The following is a 22,398-nucleotide window of genomic DNA, read 5'->3' on the forward strand; positions in this document are numbered from 1 at the left end:
AAATAAAATCCTATCTAAATAAACCTAAGCTCCCCATTGGAACAGCCAATAGAATGCAAGTTCAATCCTATTGGCTGATTGAAGCTCAATCCTATTGGCTGATTGTGTCAGCCAATAGGATTTTTTCACCTTTAATTCTATCAGCCAATCAGAATTTACGGGACGCCATCTTGGATGACATCCCTTAAAGGAACCTTCATTCTTCAGTAGCCGTCGAAAGAAGACGATGCTCGGCGCCGGATGTTTTGAAGATGCCCGTCTGGAAGGCAGTGTGCTAGTGATATGCCGGTCACAGCTGAAGAGCTGTTAGACTTAAATTTGCAAGCTCCCTACAGTAAATCTATTGAAACATCACCACCAGATATTCCCCAGAACACTTCAGAGCAGATTGAGCCACGTGAACTGCGGGGGACTTTTGTCGGCTGGATAACTTACCGGAGCCCATGTGAGGTAATCGAGGTATCTCATACAGTGGAATTTAAGCTGGCAGGTCTCTCAGCTTATCCCGCTCCTCATCATCTGGCCAGTCGGGACATTTGCCCTGCAACGCTGGTACTAAACTTACAGCTGGCTACAGAAAAGCCCTCAGCCTTACGGTCCGGAGTGGGGTAATGGTTCAGAGGAAGGCAGGAGCGGGGTAGATGTTTAGTCCATCCGTGAGTCTAAGCTCCCTTTCAGGCAGTATGTTTGTTGCCGCGCTTGCTATCTGGACATTATTTTCCACCATGGGGACTATGTCACAAACGAACATCTAATATATGAACATTATAGTTCAGCTTCCAGTGCAAATACAGCAGCTGGCATGGTCCTACAGAGAGAATATCTGGAATGCTGAGTATTTTCTTGTTTACTGAAAAAGGAGGGGGTATAGCATAATTTGTATTAGTTCATTAATAATATAACAGGTTTAGTTCTGCTATCACATATACACTGTATTTTGGAGCAAGTGCTGGTGATAAGATCACTGTTGATATCGATATTAATGTTCAGTTTATTTTTTTTATGTGTTACAATACAATGTCTTGTCAAGTCAAATCAATATACCATATATGCTTTAAATGATATAGGCATGTTGAGAATCTAATAGCTGCCACATTGTTAATGCTTCTATTATACCCTACGAATTTGGTTTTATTTAGCTCTTTTGAGAAAAGAATATTGTTTTATGCTCTAAATTGGAGGTGCTGGTTGAATGTATTCAGGTCAATTTATTACATTTACTAGTTAAAACGTTAGATAATTGCGCTCACTAAATTAGTTCTCATGGTTAAAATTTATCTTTTTTTTCCAACTTTTGCGCTGTGGTAGACTTCTCTATTTTGACGCACACAATAACCTGCTGTTGGATATAGGGCCCATATCCAATCAGCAGGGCTTCATGTTTTCTTCATATTGAAACTCAATATCTCTTAAGTTATATTACTGCCACAGAAGACGCATTGTACTCCTGTTCTACATCCTCATTGACAAAGTGAGGCTGCAATTGCTCTTTGTCTTAAACTAGTGTAAATACTGCGTGTATGCAATTCAGGCACCGTAACATCAAGTTCTCAGAATGATTTATATAACCTTCTGGCTTCCTCATTAAGATTAATTATTTTCTTATGTTTTTTTTATTACTATAGGCTCCATAAGACTGACTTTCAGAACTAAAATTCCTTGTGTTATTTAAACGTATCTTTTATTCTGCCCCACTATAACTATAACTTTAATCCCCCTAAGTTTACTGATGTCCAAATTTGAGTGGCATAGGCCAATCAACCATAAATTCTCGCTAGTTAATCCTCTCTACCCCAGGCATATAAGAATACTGGTAATTCACTGCTTTCAGAAACCACCACCTCCTCCCCCCAACCCCCCCATCCCCCATCCCCTCCCCCCCCCCTTTTACAGAATGAACCACCTAGGCTAGGTGGGCTACATGCGCGGCTTTTCTTGTCTATGCCGCAACCCCAATTGCTTACTTTTACATAATACTACAGTGCTGACCCTATTTACTCTAGTTAGATCAGCAGGACTGGTCAATATTACTAATCAGCTGAGTCTCTAATTCTTAACTATCTCCCATATGCCTTCTCTAAAGCCGCTAAGATCTAGATTGGGCCTCTAAGTGCCCTAACGTGTGTGCTTGGAGGCTTCACTATAAATTCTTGTTATAATTAAGGGAGTTTATAGTCTATACGTTATCAGTACTTAGGAAGGCAATATTTTCTCGTTTCTTGTCCTCCTCCTCTACACAGCAACACATTGAAGTGTCAAGGCTCAAGAGTAGCCTCTTCCAACTAAGGAGCAGGAACATACCCATCCCTACCAATACATAAAAATGAGGATAAAAGAGAAATTGCGTACAGTCTACTCCTGGTTACTTTTTGTGTAGGTGAATATCTGTAAATCTGGCAGGAAACAATACTGCTCACTTTTTAACTGCTTTTTCCCTTGTTTGTACACTTATATAAACCTACAGTCTTATATGTACACAATCTACTGTGATATTCGAGTTAACATTTATGTAAATGTATTTGTTCTGCATTACATTTGTGAATTTAAGCTAATCCTCAATAAAAAAAAAATAAAAAAAAAAAAAATTAAGGAATTAAGTAATGGTAATTACACAAAATAAAAAAAACAAATGATCAAATATTTAAACTAATTACACCTAATCTAATATCCCTATCAAAATAAAAAAGCCTCCCCAAAATAAAAATAAAAACCCTAGCCTACAATAAACTACCAATGGCCCTTAAAAGGGCCTTTTGCGGGGCATTGCCCCAAAGAAATCAGCTCTTTTACCTGTAAAATAAAATACAAACAACCATCCAACAGTAAAACCCACTACCCACACAACCAAACCCCCCAAATAAAATCCTATCTAAATAAACCTAAGCTCCCCATTGGAACAGCCAATAGAATGCAAGCTCAATCCTATTGGCTGATTGAAGCTCAATCCTATTGGCTGATTGTGTCAGCCAATAGGATTTTTTCACCTTTAATTCCGATTGGCTGATAGAATTCTATCAGCCAATCAGAATTCACGGGACGCCATCTTGGATGACATCCCTTAAAGGAACCTTCATTCTTCAGTAGCCGTCGAAAGAAGACGATGCTCGGCGCCGGATGTTTTGAAGATGCCCGTCTGGAAGACGACTTCTTGCCACTTGGATGAAGACTTCTCCTGGCTTCGTTGAGGACGTCAGCCCGCTTGGATGAAGACTTCTCCCGGCTTCGTTGAGGATGGATGGCTGGTCTTCAAAAATTGTAAGTGGAACTTCGGGGTTAGTGTTATGTTTTTTTAAGGGTTTATTGGGTGGGTTTTATTTTTAGCTTACGGTTTTGGCTGAAAAAGAGCTAAATGCCCTTTTAATGGCAATGCCCATCCAAATGCCCTTTTCAGGGCAATGGGGAGCTTAGGTTTAATAGGATTTTAATTGGGGGGTTTGGTTGTGTGGGTGGTAGGTTTTACTGTTGGTGGGTTGTTTGTATTTTTTTTACAGGTAAAAGAGCTGATTTCTTTGGGGCAATGCCCTGCAAAAGGCCCTACTAAGGGCTATTGGCAGTTTAGTATAGGCTAGGTTTTTTTTATATTTTTTGTATTTCATTAATATAATTGATTTAATTGTAGTGTAATGCTAAGTGTTAGTGTGTGGCAGGTTAGGTTTTATTTTACAGGTAAATTTGTATTTATTTTAACTAGGTAGTTATTAAATAGTTAATAACTATTTACTAACTAGTCTACCTAGTTAAAAAAAAATACAAACTGTGAAATAAAAATAAAACCTAAGATAGCTACAATGTAACTATTAATTATATTGTAGCTAGCGTAGGGTTTATGTTACAGGTAAGTATTTAGTTTTAAATAGGAATTACTTAGGTATTAATTGTAATTTTTATTTAGATTTATTTTAATTATGTTAGTGGGTGTTAGGGTTAGGTTTAAGGGTTAATAACTTTAGTATAGTGGTGGTGATGTTGGGGGCGGCATATTAGAGGTTAATAAGTGTAGGTAGGTGTCGGCGATGTCGGGGGCGGCAGATTAGGGGTTAATCAGTGTAATGTAGGTGGTGGCGATGTCGGGGGTGGCAGATTAGAGGTGTTTAGACTCTGGGTTTATGTTAGGGTGTTAGGTGTAAACATAACTTTTCTTTCCCCATAGGGATCAATGGGGCTGCGTTACGGATCTTTACACTCCTTTATTGCAGGTGTTAGGCTTTTTTAGCCGGCTCTCCCCATTGATGTCTATGGGGAAATCGTGCACGAGCACGTAAAACCAGCTCAAAGCAGCGCTGGTATTTGGGTGCGGTATGGAGCTCAATGGAGCGCAATGCTGCCATATTGCCTGCTAACGCCGGGTTTTTGCAAACCTGTAATAGCAGCGCTATAGGGAGGTGAGGGGTGGAAATAACTTGCAAGTTAGTACCGAGCCGCTCATAACGCAAAACTCATAATCTAGCCGTAACTCTCAAGATCAATTCATTGAACAATATTACAGACTCACAACTGCTCCCATTTTTAAAATCTCTGAGATTCATAGCGCTCAATAAAACCTGGGTTGCCTTTAATTGTTAGGAAGGGGGATGCAGCAAAATTAATATTTTTAAATGTTCTCAAGAATTACTTCATTTCACAATAATTGAGGAGCCAACTAGGAATAAAGCTATATTGGATTCAGTGCTATCAAACGATACTGATATAGGGGCCGATTTATCATGTCTGTCCCACATCGATAAATGTAGACAGCATACGCTATTAGCATTTATCATTGCAAAAGCATTTTGTATGAAATACTTGTGCAAAACTGCCCCCTGCACATTTACGGCCAATTGGTCACTAGCACACGATCGTGATGATTGCTATCCGCCACCTCAGAGGTAGCGGACGAGTTACAACCGCTGTTTCTTAACTTATGTTTCAGGGGAACCTGAAACTATGGGGGTAGATTGCAGCATCTACCCCATGATATCAAATGTATAGGTCAAAGAAAATTTGGGTAACAATGAGCATAACATAGGTTTGAAATCACTTTCTATAAGCATTGTTATAAGGGGTCAACTTTTAAGAAAGCAAAGTTAAATGATTTAAGGTAATTGTTAAAAACATAAATTGGGACAAAGTATTCTCTAACAAAAATACAGAGAATGAATGGGTAACATTTAAAACTTTGTCAAATAAATATAGATATCAACACATACCACATGGTTATAAAAGTAAAAGAAATTATTCAAAACCAATGTGGCTAAATAAAATTGTGTTAAGAGAAATTAGTAAAAAAACATAGGGCATTTAAATGAATCAAAGAAAATAGTATAGACTCAATATTACAAATTTATAAGGAACGTAACAAAGCAAGCAAAAAAGCAAGCAAATAAGCCACAATTTTAAATGAAAGATTAATTCAAAAGAATTTTAACTCAAACTCTAAAAGTTTTTTTTTTAAAAAGTACATAAATGGCAAAAAAAGAAGGAAAATATAGGTACATTAAAATGTGTGAAGGGCAGCATGCTTAACAGTGACTTGGAGAAGGCTGAGGTACTAAACCAGTTATTTTCTGCAATATACACAAAAGAGGAACCAATGGGAGACACTTTGAAACAAACTAGAACATACAAGTAAATACCATTAACTGGGTTATCACTAGAGGATATCAGGAAAATCCTGGATAATATTAAGGTAAATAAAACTCCAGGTCCAGATGGAATACACCCAAGGGTTTTACAGGAAATAGCACTGTTATAGCCAAACCTCTACTCTTAACCCTTTTAGTGCTAACGACGGCTTTGAGCCATTGCTGAATTTCCCACTCAGGTGCTAACGCCGGCTCAGGGCCGTCGCTAGTACTCTCCCAACTTGAGGGAGATCTAGGGGCTCCCACCCGCTCCTATCCCGGCAATCAGGCCTGTATAGTGACAGGCATCAATGGGGCTTCACGTTTTGCATTTTTAAATCCTCAGACAAGGGTGGAAACCTAGTAGTCATGAATGATCATGATTACGTAGCAGAAGTCCATAGGCAACTATCTAACAAAACGCAATACGAATTAACAGACAGATCTGCATTTGACACATCTTGTAATGAACTTTTGTTTATTCTTAATGATGCTCTGAGAGAGGGGTTAATAACACAAAAAGAGCATGCATTTATGTTTAAGAAATTTCCAATTGTGCCAACTTTTTACTGCATTCCGAAGCTACATAAATGCATGAGTAAACCGCCGGGATGACCGATTATCTCGGGCATAGGGGGGCCAATGGAAGGGGCAAGTAGATATATCGATTTCTACATGAGACCCTTTCTAAGTTCATTGCCCTCCTATGTCCAAGATACCTCAGATGTCCTTAGGAAGCTGGATGGCATAGATGTTGATGATGATACCTGGTTAATTACCCTTGACGTCGAGTCATTATACTCGTCTATCCCTCATATTGTAGGGATTAGAGCAATTAGGTATTTTCTAGAACAAAGGGGGCAAGATTTTCAGGCACATACAGATTTTGTCATTTCTTTGCTACAACTAATCTTGAATAACAATGTTCTCGTGTTTTGAATCCCTGGTGGAGGCACATGTGGTACTCTGGCTTCGTTATGTGGATGATATCCTCCTTCTCTGGAGTGGCAGTAAGGAGTTATTCGAAAATTTCCTGGGTATCTTGAATACTGACAATGGGTATAATATGTTTCTTCATGTGAAATGAGTAAAGATGAAGCAACATTTCTAGATTTATCCATAAGAAAAGAAGGCAAATGCCTAACCACTAAGGTACATCGCAAATCAACTGCCACAAATAGCCTTTTAAATGCTAGTAGCCATCACCCAGATAGTCTAAAATCTGGGATACCAGTAGGCTAGTTCCTCCATTTATGAAGAAACTGTTCTAATTCTGAGGATTTCGAGAACCGATCAAAAGACATGTCACGCAGGTTCCTTGATAGAGGGTATTCAAAAAGACAGGTCAAAAAGGCATGGACACGAGCTAGAAGCAGCACTAGGAATGACCTGTTATATAAACAAAATGTAGCTAAGAAGAATACAGACAAGGTATGACTTATAACTAAGTTTAATTCACACTGGGGTAAATTGAGACACATAATGCAAAAATATTGGCACATGTTTACTATTGATGATGAATTGAGAGGAATCAGCTCTTTTACCTGTTAAATAAAATACAAACAACCGCCCAACAGTAAAACCCACTACCCACACAACCAAACCCCCCAAATAAAATCCTATCTAAATAAACCTAAGCTCCCCATTGGAACAGCCAATAGAATGCAAGCTCAATCCTATTAGCTGATTGAAGCTCAATCCTATTGGCTGATTGTGTCAACCAATAGGATTTTTTCACCTTTAATTCCGATTGGCTGATAGAATTCTATCAGCCAATCAGAATTCACGGGACGCCATCTTGGATGACATCCCTTAAAGGAACCTTCATTCTTCAGTAGCCGTCGAAAGAAGACGATGCTCGGCGCCGGATGTTTTGAAGATGCCCGTCTGGAGGACGACTTCTTGCCACTTGGATGAAGACTTCTCCCGGCTTTGTTGAGGACTTCTGCCCGCTTGGATGAAGACTTCTCCCGGCTTCGTTGAGGATGGATGGCCGGTCTTCAAAAACTGTAATTGGATCTTCGGGGGTTAGTATTATGTTTTTTTAAGGGTTTATTGGGTGGGTTTTATTTTTAGCTTAGGGTTTTGGCTGAAAAAGAGCTAAATGCCCTTTTAATGGCAATGCCCATCCAAATGCCCTTTTCAGGGCAATGGGGAGCTTAGGTTTAATAGGATTTTAATTGGGGGGTTTGGTTGTGTGGGTGGTGGGTTTTACCGTTGGTGGGTTGTTTGTATTATTTTTACAGGTAAAAGAGCTGATTTCTTTGGGGCAATGCCCTGCAAAAGGCCCTACTAAGGGCTATTGGCAGTTTAGTATAGGCTAGGGTTTTTTTTATATTTTTTTGTATTTCATTAATATAATTGATTTAATTGTAGTGTAATGCTAGGTGTTAGTGTGAGGCAGGTTAGGTTTTATTTTACAGGTAAATTTGTATTTATTTTAACTAGGTAGTTATTAAATAGTTAATAACTATTTACTAACTAGTCTACCTAGTTAAAAAAAATACAAACTGTGAAATAAAAATAAAACCTAAGCTAGCTACAATGTAACTATTAATTATATTGTAGCTAGCTTAGGGTTTATGTTACAGGTAAGTATTTAGTTTTAAATAGGAATTACTTAGGTATTAATTGTAATTTTTATTTAGATTTATTTTAATTATGTTAGTGGGTGTTAGGGTTAGGTTTAGGGGTTAATAACTTTAGTATAGTGGATGGTGATGTTGGGGGCGGCAGATTAGGTGTTAATAAGTGTAGGTAGGTGGCGGCGATGTCGGGGACGGCAGATTAGGGGTTAATAACTGTAATATAAGTGGCGGCAAAATTGGGGGCAGCATATTAAAGGTTAATAAGTGTAGGTAGGTGTGGGCGATGTCGGGGGCGGCAGATTAGGGGTTAATCAGTGTAATGTAGGTGGTGGCGATGTCGGGGGTGGCAGATTAGAGGTGTTTATACTCTGGGTTTATGTTAGGGTGTTAGGCGTAAACATAACTTTTCTTTCCCCATAGGAATCAATGGGGCTGCGTTACGGATCTTTACACTCCTTTATTGCAGGTGTTAGGCTTTTTTAGCCGGCTCTCCCCATTGATGTCTATGGGGAAATCATGCACGAGCACGTAAAACCAGCTCAAAGCAGCGCTGGTATTTGGGTGCGGTATGGAGTTCAATGGAGCTCAATGCTGCCATATTGCCTGCTAACGCCGGGTTTTTGCAAACCTGTAAAAGCAGCGCTATAGGGAGGTGAGCGGTGGAAATAACTTGCAAGTTAGTACCGAGCCGCTCATAACGCAAAACTCGTAATCTAGCCGTAACTCTCAAGATCAATTAATTGAACAATATTACAGACTCACAACTGCTCCCATTTTTAAAATCTCTGAGATTCATAGCGCTCAATAAAACCTGGGTTGCCTTTAATTGTTAGGAAGGGGGATGCAGCAAAATTAATATTTTTAAATGTTCTCAAGAATTACTTCATTTCACAATAATTGAGGAGCCAACTAGGAATAAAGCTATATTGGATTCAGTGCTATCAAACGATACTGATATAGGGGCCGATTTATCATGTCTGTCCCACATCGATAAATGTAGACAGCATACACTATTGGCATTTATCATTGCAAAAGCATTTTGTATGAAATGCTTGTGCAAAACTGCCCCCTGCACATTTACGGCCAATTGGTCACTAGCACACGATCGTGATGATTGCTATCCGCCACCTCAGAGGTGGCGGACGAGTTACAACCGCTGTTTCTTAACTTATGTTTCAGGGGAACCTGAAACTATGGGGGTAGATTGCAGCATCTACCCCATGATATCAAATGTATAGGTCAAAGAAAATTTGGGTAACAATGAGCATAACATAGGTTTGAAATCACTTTCTATAAGCATTGTTATAAGGGGTCAACTAAGACTTTTAGTTTTAAGAAAGCAAAGTTAAATGATTTAAGGTAATTGTTAAAAACATAAATTGGGACAAAGTATTCTCTAACAAAAATACAGAGAATGAATGGGTAACATTTAAAACTTTGTCAAATAAATATAGATATCAACACATACCACATGGTTATAAAAGTAAAAGAAATTATTCAAAACCAATGTGGCTAAATAAAATTGTGTTAAGAGAAATTAGTAAAAAAACATAGGGCATTTAAATGAATCAAAGAAAATAGTATAGACTCAACATTACAAATTTATAAGGAATGTAACAAAGCAAGCAAAAAAGCAAGCAAATAAGCCACAAATTTAAATAAAAGATTCATTCAAAAAAATTTTAACTCAAACTCTAAAAGTTTTTTTTTTTTTTTAAGTACATAAATGGCAAAAAAAGAAGGAAAATATAGGTACATTAAAATGTGTGAAGGGCAGCATGCTTAACAGTGACTTGGAGAAGGCTGAGGTACTAAACCAGTTATTTTCTGCAATATACACAAAAGAGGAACCAATGGGAGACACTTTGAAACAAACTAGAACATACAGGGAACCCCTGGGAGTTCGAAGTAACGGGAAGGGGACTTGACCGTTGGAGGAATTAGGCCTTGGGTGTGATTGGTTATTTACTGTAGGGGGGCGGGCTTAGCACGCGCTGTTACGCATTTAAAGAAAGAGCGGGAGAATCTGTCATCAGAATAATTATCAAACCTTTCTAGAAAGTGCTGTGCTTGTCAGTTAGTAATTCTGCGATGTCGCATTTTGATGCGATTTTTGACCAACTTAAGTTGGAAGCTGCAAAAATGGGCCCTACCTGGCTCGAAGAAAAATTACGTCCATTGCTTAGCCCGGTTGTCAAACCCAGAGTGGATATCGTGGAGGTGGCTCCGAAAACATCGAGGCGTTCGAGGCCTCCAGTTCGTTCTGATCCGGATGCTGAAGGGGGTAATAGCGGTCGGAGAAAATCCAGCCCCAGTCCGGGGTTAAAGGCGTCTGTGAGGAAGAAGTCAAGTTCTAGCTCCGGAAGTCGGCAGACCGGAGCGGAGTTTGCTGATAATGTGACGCAGTCCGGGAGCACTTGTTCCATTACGGAACAATTCACTGAGCCTGTAATGAAGGGTGATTCTTTGCCTAAGGGTAAGACAGCCAATTTAGGCCAGAAAGTAGTAATTAGAGGAAAAAAGCAAGCTAGTAAAAGTGACGGCCCGCCGAGGCCTATTTTTCCGTGTGGGGGTAATGAACAAGCGAGTATATGTAGTTTAGGTAGCGCCTTAATGAAAAAGAAAGGTGAGGGTTTGATTGTATCAGGGCCGATTGAAATACCTCAGGCAGTTTCAGAACAGTTACATAATGTTTCTAAGTCGGCTCAGATTTTAAGACCTTGCAATAATACGGAAGATCAGGCTTATCGGGTGTTAGACGAGAGGGTGGAAAGGCCTGAAGCCAGCGATAGTCATCATGATACCGAGGTTGATAACGGTGTGGTAGAATTAGATTTATATTTAGATTCTTCTGAGGAGGATTTTATTCCTCCTTCTCCCAATGTAGTTAACACTATTAGCCAGTTTAATACGTCAGTCAGGATCACGGGTGATCCAGCTTTAAAGGGCGAGTTAAGAAATTTGAGGGATAGGAATGTTGAAGTAATTAAAAATTTACCTGTCACTAATGATGTTTTTCTTTTAGATGGGAATGAAACTGGGTCACGGCCTGAGAATTCCCAGGGTCTTTTAATGGTGGGAAATGACGGCCTAAGTGGGGAGGCTTATGGCCTTCAGGAATCTTGGACGGAAAATATCAGGCTGGATATTGAGGACGGCGTTCCAGGGGTGGAACGTTTTAATGCAAAGGGAGAAGAAACAAGGGTGAGTACGGCCAACAATTTTAATTTTGGTCTTCAGGGCATGATGGGTCAGAGTGTTAATAATACATTTCATAGCTCGGTTAACTCTGTTCAACGTCCAAACAGGTCTGGGATTGGGAGAATACAAGGTAGAGGTAGACAACGCAAGAGGTATGGGGATTTAAGGGGAGAAGGGTTTGAGGTCCCATCAGCTAAGAAGGGTAAGGGTGTTTCAGTGGATAGTAGGTTGGGTATGTCTACAGCTAGTAGGGGCATTGGAATTTGGGCACCTTCTGGGGGTTTGTCACATGTTTCTTTTTTACAGACGGAAAAAGGGCAGCAATTAATGACTAACACGGATCCCAGGGCTACTGGTTTCCAGAATACAGAGAAGGTTACGGCTGCATCTCAAAGGGTTCAGTCTGCAGTGACTCAGGACCCGAGTACAGGTAATGAGGGATCTGGTGTTGTGAATCTGAATGTGGGGGTTCATACAGTTGGTGTGCATGCTGATCCTTTATCTATAACTGTTGTAGCAGGTTTAAGGGACTTGTTAGCCAAATTAGAAGGAGCAAAAGTCACGGGGGGAGTCGCCAATTCATGGGTTCCCACAGAATTGGCTAACCAAAATAGGGTATTAGGGATTGGTGGTGAGGGAATAAAGGATGTAGGGTCAGTACCTCAATCTCAAATGGTCGGTTTATCTCAGCAAAAGGGGACTAATGTTGATAATAAAACGGATGGGGGTCCTGAGCTTAAGATTGCTGACACGGCTTTGGCCAGGTCTTGTTTGTGTTCTATTGGGCCTTTGGGCATGCATTTGACGGTAGAGTTAAGAGAAAAGATATACAAGAGAGATTTTATTGAATTATTTTCCCTCCTTCCTCTTGATCAGTCTTTTGAGATACCTGAAGACTCAAAAAAGGATTCGGCCAAGAAGGAAGAGGAGGAAAGGAAAAGACGTTACAGAAAATTACCAAAAACATTTACTAACTGGTTCCAGGCTTTTGTTATTTATGCTAGTGTATTTTCTGTTAAGTTCCCTGATCAAGGAGCGGCCCTCTTTTGTTATTTAGATGAAATTGCAGCTGCTCAGAGAACATATGGTGGTATGGCTTGGTGGTATTATGATGAACAATTTAGACAACGTTTGTCGGTTAAGCCTGAGATGAAATGGGATGATCGTGATATGGGTCTATGGCTAAAAGTGATGACTCCGTTAAGGTCTTCGCAGCCCTTTCGAGGGAGTGCCGGCGGATCTCTTCAAAACGGTTCGTCGGCAACAGCCAAAAAAGGTTTCTGTTTTGCTTTCAATGAAAAGTTCTGTAAATGGGGAGCATCATGTAAATTCAGACACGAATGCTCTGGGTATGGTGGATCCCACCCTTCCAGTAAGTGTTTCAAAAAGAACAAATTGGGAGGAACCCAGGAGCTCCCTGAAAAAGGGATTAACTCCGGTGAGGCTAAGCGGGATGGAGCTGTGGCTCGTACTTTACGCTAAACAGAAAGGTTGTGGTGATAAGGCCTTGTTGTTGCTACATGGTTTTGAGTTTGGTTTCAGAATTCCATCTTCTGGAGGCGTTGTTCATTACAGGGGTAACCTTAAGTCTGCTAGGGAATGGCCTGAGGTTGTTAGGAGTAAGCTTGAGAAGGAGGTTTCTTTGGGTCGAATGGCAGGTCCTTTTAAAATATCTCCTATCCCCCATTTGCGTATTTCTCCTTTAGGAGTGGTTCCTAAGAAAGAGCCTGGTAAATTTCGTTTAATTCACCACTTATCATTTCCAAAAGGTGGATCTGTTAATGATGATATTCCGGATGAATTATCGTCTGTGTCTTATACATCATTTGACATGGCGGTTAAGTTGGTTAGAGAGGCTGGGCAATTCGCTTTAATGGCTAAAGTAGATATTGAGGCGGCTTTTCGGTTACTTCCAGTTCATCCTTCTTCACATTATTTGTTGGGTTGTTGTTTTGAGGGTTTTCTCTACATTGACTTATGTCTCCCGATGGGTTGTTCTATTTCTTGTTCTCTGTTTGAATGCTTTAGTTCCTTTTTGGAATGGGTTGTTAAATTCAGGTCTGGATTTTCGTCAGTAGTTCATTATCTGGATGATTTTCTTTTTGTTGGTCCCCATGATTCGGACGTTTGTTTGAAATTAAGGGATTGTTTTTATTCAATGGCATCTGATTTTGGGGTTCCTATTGCAATGGAAAAATCTGAGGGTCCAGTTACGGCCCTTAAATTTCTGGGTATTACAATAGATTCTGAAAGTATGGAATGTAGGCTACCTCTGGAAAAGATTGTGGATTTGTCAGAAATGATTCAGCAATTTTTGGCGGTCCGTAAGGTGACTTTGAGAAAAATGCAATCTTTACTTGGAAAGTTGAATTTTGCTTGCAGAATCATTCCTATTGGTAGAGTTTTTTTCTAGAAGAATGTCATTGGCTACGTCTGGTGTTAGTAAGCCTCATCATTTTGTAAGGATTAAAAAAGGTCACAAGGATGATTTGAAAGTTTGTTTGGAATTCCTTAAAATTTTTAATGGTGTTGCAATATTCATGGAAGCTAGGGTCTCTAATGTTGATTTGGATTTGATAACTGATGCAGCTGGGGGTGTTGGTTTCGGGGCTTATTTTCAAGGGCATTGGTGTGCTGAAGTGTGGCCTCAAGAGTGGGTCAATTTAGGTTTAACCAAGAACCTAGTTTTCCTTGAGCTATTTCCTATTCTGGTGGCTCTGTTTGTGTGGGAAGTGGATTTGATGAATAAATCCATATTGTTTCATACAGATAATATGGGTGTTGTTTCTGCTATTAATTCTTTATCTGCATCATCATTACCAGTTTTGCGTTTATTAAGAGTGCTAGTCCTGAAATGTTTAAGTATGAATGTTTTCGTCAGGGCAAAACATATCCCTGGTAAGCTTAATTTGATAGCAGATTCTTTATCTCGTTCACAGTGGTCTCGCTTTCGAGAGTTGGCGCCTCAGGCGGACGTAGTTGGAGCGACGTTTCCAGTCCAACTTTGGAAGCTTGGGACGGAGGATTGGCTGAATTAATTAAAAAATCTTTGGCTCCAGGTACTTGGACGTCCTATGTATCAGTTTGGAAGGAATGGGAAATGTGGTTATGTCAATCTGAAATTAAAGAAGGGTATGATGATGTCACGGGTTGCTTATTGGAATGGATGTGGCATTGGGGAAATGTGGATTTGTCACCATCTAATATGGAAAGAAGATTGGCGGCCCTTGCTTTTAGATTTCGCTTATTAGGTTTGTCTGATGTTACAAAGGTTTTTTGGGTCCGTCAGGTTCTTAAAGGCTTGAAGAAAAAGACAAAGGTTAGAGATAAGAGAAGACCTATTACATTTTCTTTACTTCAAAAAATTTGGGTGGTATTAGCAGAGATTTGTGCATCAAGATTTGAATTAATATTATTTAGAACGGCCTTTGTATTGGCCTTTTTTGGGGCATTTAGAGTTTCGGAATTGGTAAGCCCTAGCAAAAAAGTTTCAGGCGGTTTACAAAAAGAAGATGTAATATGGAATGATAACAGAGTAGAAATATTACTGAGAAGTAGTAAAACGGACATATATGGGAAAGGCAAGAACATAGTGCTATTCCCTAGTGGTGGTGAAATATGTCCATGTCAGGTAATGATGCTTTATGGGTCCATACAGCCTTTGCAGGATGGCCCTTTGTTGGTTCATTCAGACGGTTCTTTTTTATCACAATATCAATTTAGAGCCATTTTAAGAGGTTCAATTGTTTTATTGGGTCTTAATCCTTTAGAGTTTGGATCTCATTCTTTCCGGATTGGAGCTGCTACTGAAGCCGCTATGTTAGGTCTCAGAGAGGATATAGTTAAAAAGATTGGTAGATGGGGTTCAAGTCGTTATAAATCTTATGTTAGGCCTGATTTAAGGATATAAAAAAAAAAAAAAAAAAAAAAAACCCTTGAATAGAATGTATGTTTTGGAATGTTTGAGTTGTAATCATCCTGAACACTCCTTTTTCTCTTATTTTAGGTGTAAAGATCGTATGGGTGATGGGGCATTCGTTTATATACTGGGCCAATGCTGAGGCCAGTAAGAAAATGGGCGGCCTTCAGCTTGGGTGTCCTGTGGATCAATGGGAGGTCAAATGGTTTGGAATTAGGGGGATGTGCTGGGAACTCTTTTTTCCGTTGTTTCTAGATTTTGGCAGAATGTTTCCTCGTCCTCAGGTTTTGATAGTGCATTTGGGGGGAAATGATTTAGGTATGATTCCTCAAAAGGAACTAGTTAGAAGAATCAAAAGAGATCTGGGCAACATAAAGGAACTTTATCCTGAAATCAAAATAATTTGGTCACAGATTACTCCTAGGTTGGTTTGGAGATCAGCGAGGGATTATGATAGGCTAGAAAAGAGTCGTAAGAAAATTAACAAAATAATTAGCTCTTTTGTTAAGAGGTTGGGGGGAGGTGTAGTTTTCCACCCAGATTTCGAAGTAGATGGGGCTGAGGAATTTTATTTAAAAGATGGTGTTCATTTTAACCAATTTGGGCTGCAGCTATTTATTTTCGATATAAAAGAAGCTTTGGGAAAAATATTGGGTTTGGCGGGACTGGTCTGTTCGGTCAGTCCAGTCGGTGGCGGGGGTGCTAGTTCCCAGACAAATATGGTACGCAATATGACCAAGTGATTTGGAGGATTTTAAGTAGTTGCCTCTCCATGGGGTGAGTGGACAACTGGTTTTATAGGGGCAAGGGGTTCCCTATTAAAGTTTAGGTGTACTTGGACGGACTCAACAGGGATATAGCTGAGTCCAGTTGTTGAATAACGGCCATCTTGTTTTTGTGGGTTTGGGAACTAGCACCGCTGTGGTTTATGTTTTATTTGTCAGTAATGTTATTTATGAACATCAGGTATGTTCTGTGAAAAAATGTTTGAAAATGTTTGAAAATATTTATTACTCAATATTTAAATTGTGTTGTTAATAAAATGGCTGCGGCCAAATTTTATACCAAAGCTGTGTGTAACTCTTTTATTTATGTTATTATTTTAACTTATAATGGTTATAAGATTAGGGCCGGGGATTGACGACTTTAAAGGTCAGGGAACCCCTGGGAGTTCGAAGTAACGGGAAGGGGACTTGACCGTTGGAGGAATTAGGCCTTGGGTGTGATTGGTTATTTACTGTAGGGGGGCGGGCTTAGCACGCGCTGTTACGCATTTAAAGAAAGAGCGGGAGAATCTGTCATCAGAATAATTATCAAACCTTTCTAGAAAGTGCTCCCTCCCTCCCTCCCTAATCTTTGTTTTCCTTCCTTGTTCGTGTTTGTCGCAGCAAGGCGGGGGTGCTAGTTCCCAGACAAATATGGTACGCAATATGGCCAAGTGATTTGGAGGATTTTAAGTAGTTGCCTCTCCATGCGGTGAGTGGATAACTGGTTTTATAGGGGCAAGGGGTTCCCTATTAAAGTTTAGGTGTACTTGGACGGACTCAACAGGGATATAGCTGAGTCCAGTTGTTGAATAATGGCCATCTTGTTTTTGTGGGTTTGGGAACTAGCACCGCTGTGGTTTATGTTTTATTTGTCAGTAATGTTATTTATGAACATCAGGTATGTTCTGTGAAAAAATGTTTGAAAATGTTTGAAAATATTTATTACTCAATATTTAAATTGTGTTGTTAATAAAATGGCTGCGGCCAAATTTTATACCAAAGCTGTGTGTAACTCTTTTATTTATGTTATTATTTTAACTTATAATGGTTATAAGATTAGGGCCGGGGATTGACGACTTTAAAGGTCAAGTAAATACCATTAACTGGGTTATCACTAGAGGATATCAGGAAAATCCTGGATAATATTAAGGTAAATAAAACTCCAGGTCCAGATGGAATATACCCAAGGGTTTTACAGGAAATAGCACTGTTATAGCCAAACCTCTACTCTTAATCCTTTCAGTGCTAACGACGGCTCTGAGTCATCGCTGAATTTCCCACTCAGGTGCTAACGCCGGCTCAGAGCCGTCGCTAGCACTCTCCCAACTTGAGGGAGATCTAGGGGCTCCCACCCGCTCCTATCCCGGCAATCAGGCCTGTATAGTGACAGGCATCAATGGGGCTTCACGTTTTGCATTTTTAAATCCTCAGACAAGGGTGGAAACCTAGTAGTCATGAATGATCATGATTACGTAGCAGAAGTCCATAGGCAACTATCTAACAAAACGCAATACGAATTAACAGACAGATCTGCATTTGACACATCTTGTAATGAACTTTTGTTTATTCTTAATGATGCTCTGAGAGAGGGGTTAATAACACAAAAAGAGCATGCATTTATGTTTAAGAAATTTCCAATTGTGCCAACTTTTTACTGCATTCCGAAGCTACATAAATGCATGAGTAAACCGCCGGGATGACCGATTATCTCGGGCATAGGGGGGCCAATGGAAGGGGCAAGTAGATATATCGATTTCTTCATGAGACCCTTTCTAAGTTCATTGCCATCCTATGTCCAAGATACCTCAGATGTCCTTAGGAAGCTGGATGGCATAGATGTTGATGATGATACCTGGTTAGTTACCCTTGATGTCGAGTCATTATACTCGTCTATCCCTCATATTGTAGGGATTAGAGCAATTAGGTATTTTCTAGAACAAAGGGGGCAAGATTTTCAGGCACATACAGATTTTGTCATTTATTTGCTATAACTAATCTTTTTTTTTTTTTTTTTTTTTAAATTTTTATTGAGGTTGTGCGAAAACAATACAACTTATATGAAACATCATAGCATTAAAACAAACATAAATGGTACATTTCAATGTGACAACTTCTATAAAGATAGAAGATAACATTCTCAATATGAATAATCTTATAGAAAAGGAAAAAAAAAAAACTGGAACCTCTTTTTCTTTTTTACATGAGCTAACATTAGCAATTTGAATGGTCACTCTTGGACCTGTAAGCTTAGAGTAATTTAGCAATTGGTATTTTAAATGATAGCAAGAGTGAATTATTAGATGCAAAATTGTAAACTCAACTTATAGGTAGGGGTTATTAATGTTGGTAGACTGTTGTAGGTAAAGAGTTACTGTTAGGAAAATCATAAGGGGTACGGCATAGGCTAGAGAAGCTGCATAATTAGTCCTCCTTATCTAGGAAGCATATTATATGGGGGGGGGGGGGGAGGTGGTCATTGAAGTGTGGTAGATCGCATGGAGTAAAAGTCATATCTCCATATGAAAACTTATTGATTGGTTACATAAAGGCTTAGAATTTTTTTTTTTCCCATACTTCCTCTTTTCTTTAAACTGTGACATTGTAGAACAGCCTATCCCTATATGACATCACACAGAGATATACACTAATCCCTGTATAAAGTCTCATAAGCGTATGAGTTACTAGGGGAAAAGTAGAGATAAGTACATTATGTAATTCACGTAACCACACACAAAATGACACAATGAACTTGGCCTTTGAAACAAGAGACATGGGAAAGCTATAACTTTAAACCTGTAGATAATGATGTTGAAAGCAGACTTATGTAACATTAGAGCATTTAGTCAATAGGAGGCAGTAGAGAAGAATATATAGCTACATGAGTGTGACCTGCATGAATAGAAGTAAATAATCTATAGTGGGTATCTCAATATATACAGAATCATGAGTTTTGAAGCAGTCCCAAGTGATGAGATCTAAGCCAAAGTTAAGTGTATATGCTATAATTAGAGTAAAAACGAATCTCTACTCCCCTCCAGTGGTAGATAGTGGTAACTATATCATCCATCAAAAAGATACAAGTTTAAAGCTAAATTACGAAGTGTGGTGCATTATAATTAACTCATGCATACCACAGTACAATAAAACTTTGTTCAATTAGAACATTATTATAAGAGGGAAGCTATTGAGTTTAGCACTATGTAATAAATAAGTCATTGCTGGTTGTTTGTCAAAGAAATACATATATACGCAAAACACCATACACAGAAATTATAGTAGACAAACCCACAAGCTGTAAACTTAAACTAAGAGCAAACCCAGAGGTAGGAACATTGTGAGGCTAATTAAGCTTTGTTGTAGGAAATATTTGTGGCGGACTATATAACCTACAGAATTTAAGATTGAACCTCTATTGTGCAAGATGACTTGTGTCTGAATAGATAGCTCAGCTGTTGTGGGACTGCGTGAATGAACAAATAACAGATATGTAAACATCTTACCCCCACAGCCTTCACATCCCGTATTTACAAGGAACCACCAAAAAGTTTAATAGTCAAAAGAAACACCATTATAACTCACCAATCTAAAATAATGTGCAGTTATATATAGGTCAGAACAATAATGTATCGTCCAAGTCTCTGTAAGATAGTATTGGAGAGACCCAATATGGCTCCAATCTAGATATCCATATTAGCCTGCTTCAAAGTAAGTTAAAAATCTTCCTGTCAGGCAAGAAAAATTTTCACTCCTGCTCCCAAGGCTACCCACACCGGCTATTGAGGCATATAAAGTGGATGCTCTGTGGTAGATATAGGCCAGGTAGCATACAGGTCTCAAGGGGAAAGTGTCCGGTTCATGAGAGCATCCTTCTATATATATTGCACTGCAGGACTGGCTAATTGATTTCCAGGGTGTCGCTCCAATAAGTATACTGTCGCCATAATTCAGCTCGCCTTGCTCAGCAGCAAGATTCACCGGCTCCCCAAAGATCCGTAGAAGCTGGTTGCGCACAGTGTGATGCCCTTGTAGTGGGGCCAAGTCAGGATGTGGGGTAAAGTAGGTCCCAGACTCTGTTCCGTTAGTGGACCACGAGGCTTCCTCAACAGTGGATACCAAGCTGTTATGGCCATCAGGATCTTCCCCGCTGTGATAAGTCGCCTCGTGGGCAGTGCTGTCCATCTTACAAATCACCGGCTTATCAGGTACCATAGTTGTGGTTGTTTGAGGTATGTATGGGGCTTCCACTTTATAGGCATTCTTAAAAGCCTCCACCATAGAGATCTCCAGCCTCATGAAATGTGCCTGTAGCAATTGTGTGATCTCCTCATGCAGCGCAGTGAGCAGCATGATGGCCGACAGCAAGTGGGATGTTTCTCCGCCGATGTATCGTTATCCGTATACTGTGAGACACAACTTCTCACGAGGACCAACAGGGCAAATCCCCAAGTATCGGGTACTTAGAAACTCCGCCAGCTATAACTGTGCTGTAGGAATAGGTGATGGCGGCGTCTTGCTGCGCGTTGCGGCCCCTTCCGACATAGGCATGTGATTTACCTTGGACGACAGACTTGTTATTTATCGCTCGATGCATATCAGTCCTCCACACAGCTATTTTCCACCTCTCTCTATATATATATATTGTGAGAGTTTTAGGCTTTAGGAAGGTATATTAGGTGATTTGTATCACAGAGCTCCCGTGCGATGCGACCATCTTGGTCTCTAGCTGGCTCCGCCCCCTGCTACAACTAATCTTGAATAACAATGTTCTCATGTTTTGAATCCCTGGTGGAGGCACATGTGGTACTCTGGCTTCGTTATGTGGATGATATCCTCCTTCTCTGGAGTGGCAGTAAGGAGTTATTCGAAAATTTCCTGGGTATCTTGAATACTGACAATGGGTATAATATGTTTCGTACATGTGAAATGAGTAAAGATGAAGCAACATTTCTAGATTTATCCATAAGAAAAGAAGGCAAATGCCTAACCACTAAGGTACATCGCAAATCAACGGCCACAAATAGCCTTTTACATGCTAGCAGCCATCACCCAGATAGTCTAAAATCTGGGATACTAGTAGGCCAGTTCCTTCGTTTATGAAGAAACTGTTCTAATTCTGAGGATTTTGAGGAGCAGGCAAAACACATGTCACGCAGGTTCCTTGATAGAGGGTATTCAAAGAGACAGGTCAAAAAGGCATGGACACGAGCTAGAAGCAGCACTAGGAATGACCTGTTTTATAAACAAAATGTAGCTAAGAAGAATACAGACAAGGTATGACTTATAACTAAGTTCAATTCACACTGGGGTAAATTGAGACACATAATGCAAAAATATTGGCACATGTTTACTATTGATGATGAATTGAGAGAATATGTAGGAGATTATCCTCTCTTGACAGCACGTAGAGCTAACAGTCTTAAAGATAAGCTAGTCAGAAGTGAGTATATGAAGAATCCCACAACTACATGGTTAAGTGCAAGAGGCAAATGGCAAGGCTGCAGCCCGTGTGGGCACTGTGTGTATTGCAGGTTCATACAGAAAACAAGCAAATTTGAAACCTCAACAGGCAGACAATATAACATTAAACAGTGGATTACCTGTAACACTGCAGGTGTGATTTACCTCTTGCACTGTTCATGTCCCCTATATTATATAGGAAAAACTAAGCATGACGTGACTTGTAAGATCGAGTGAGGGAGCATAGGGATGATATAAAAAATAAGGAACAGGATAGCCCAGTAGAAAGACACTTTGAATTATATCATAATTCTTATTTTACTATTATGAAAGTGACAGGGATACAACATATCAAGCATGCCTTAATGAAAAAATAGATTTCTCATGCTTCCTCTAGGAACTCCCTTTCAGGGGATTGTGGATGTCCTATAATGGCCTCTTTAAGAGGCATAATCATTTACTCAACATAGTGAATTTTATTGCCCAAGGCAATATGGTGTTAAAATATGTTTCTGCTATTTTGTGATTGATGTAGGCCGTTTGGCCATCTCCAGAATGAAATCACCCCATAAGATTTTGCACTAACTTACAAATGCCTTTTAATAATGCATGTGTGCAAATGTGCTGGTTTTTTTTTGTAAATAAGTTTGCTGTGATGAAATTACATCATAAATTAAATATTCAAATGCGTATCCATGCTATAAATGGAGTACAATTGTTGTACACAAGCATCCGATGAAGCCCTGAAGTCAGCCCATTAAGGGGGAGGGGCGAAACACGTCATGTCTGACGTCTGAGAAGCGGCAACTTTTGAAGTGGAGTATACTTACCTGGCAGTGGTTTTGATGTACCGTGTAACTGAGTAG

The 22,398-nt window shown here is 39.6% G+C and overlaps 1 protein-coding gene across 1 annotated transcript in view; it reads right to left on the reverse strand.

The window, feature by feature from the left end:
• The window catches only part of CSMD1 (CUB and Sushi multiple domains 1), a 3,127,153-nt gene that overhangs the window by 1,512,072 nt on the left and 1,592,683 nt on the right, over nucleotides 1–22,398 (reverse strand).

Source organism: Bombina bombina, chromosome 4, assembly GCF_027579735.1.
Source record: "Bombina bombina isolate aBomBom1 chromosome 4, aBomBom1.pri, whole genome shotgun sequence".
Classification (NCBI taxonomy): Eukaryota; Metazoa; Chordata; class Amphibia; order Anura; family Bombinatoridae; genus Bombina; species Bombina bombina.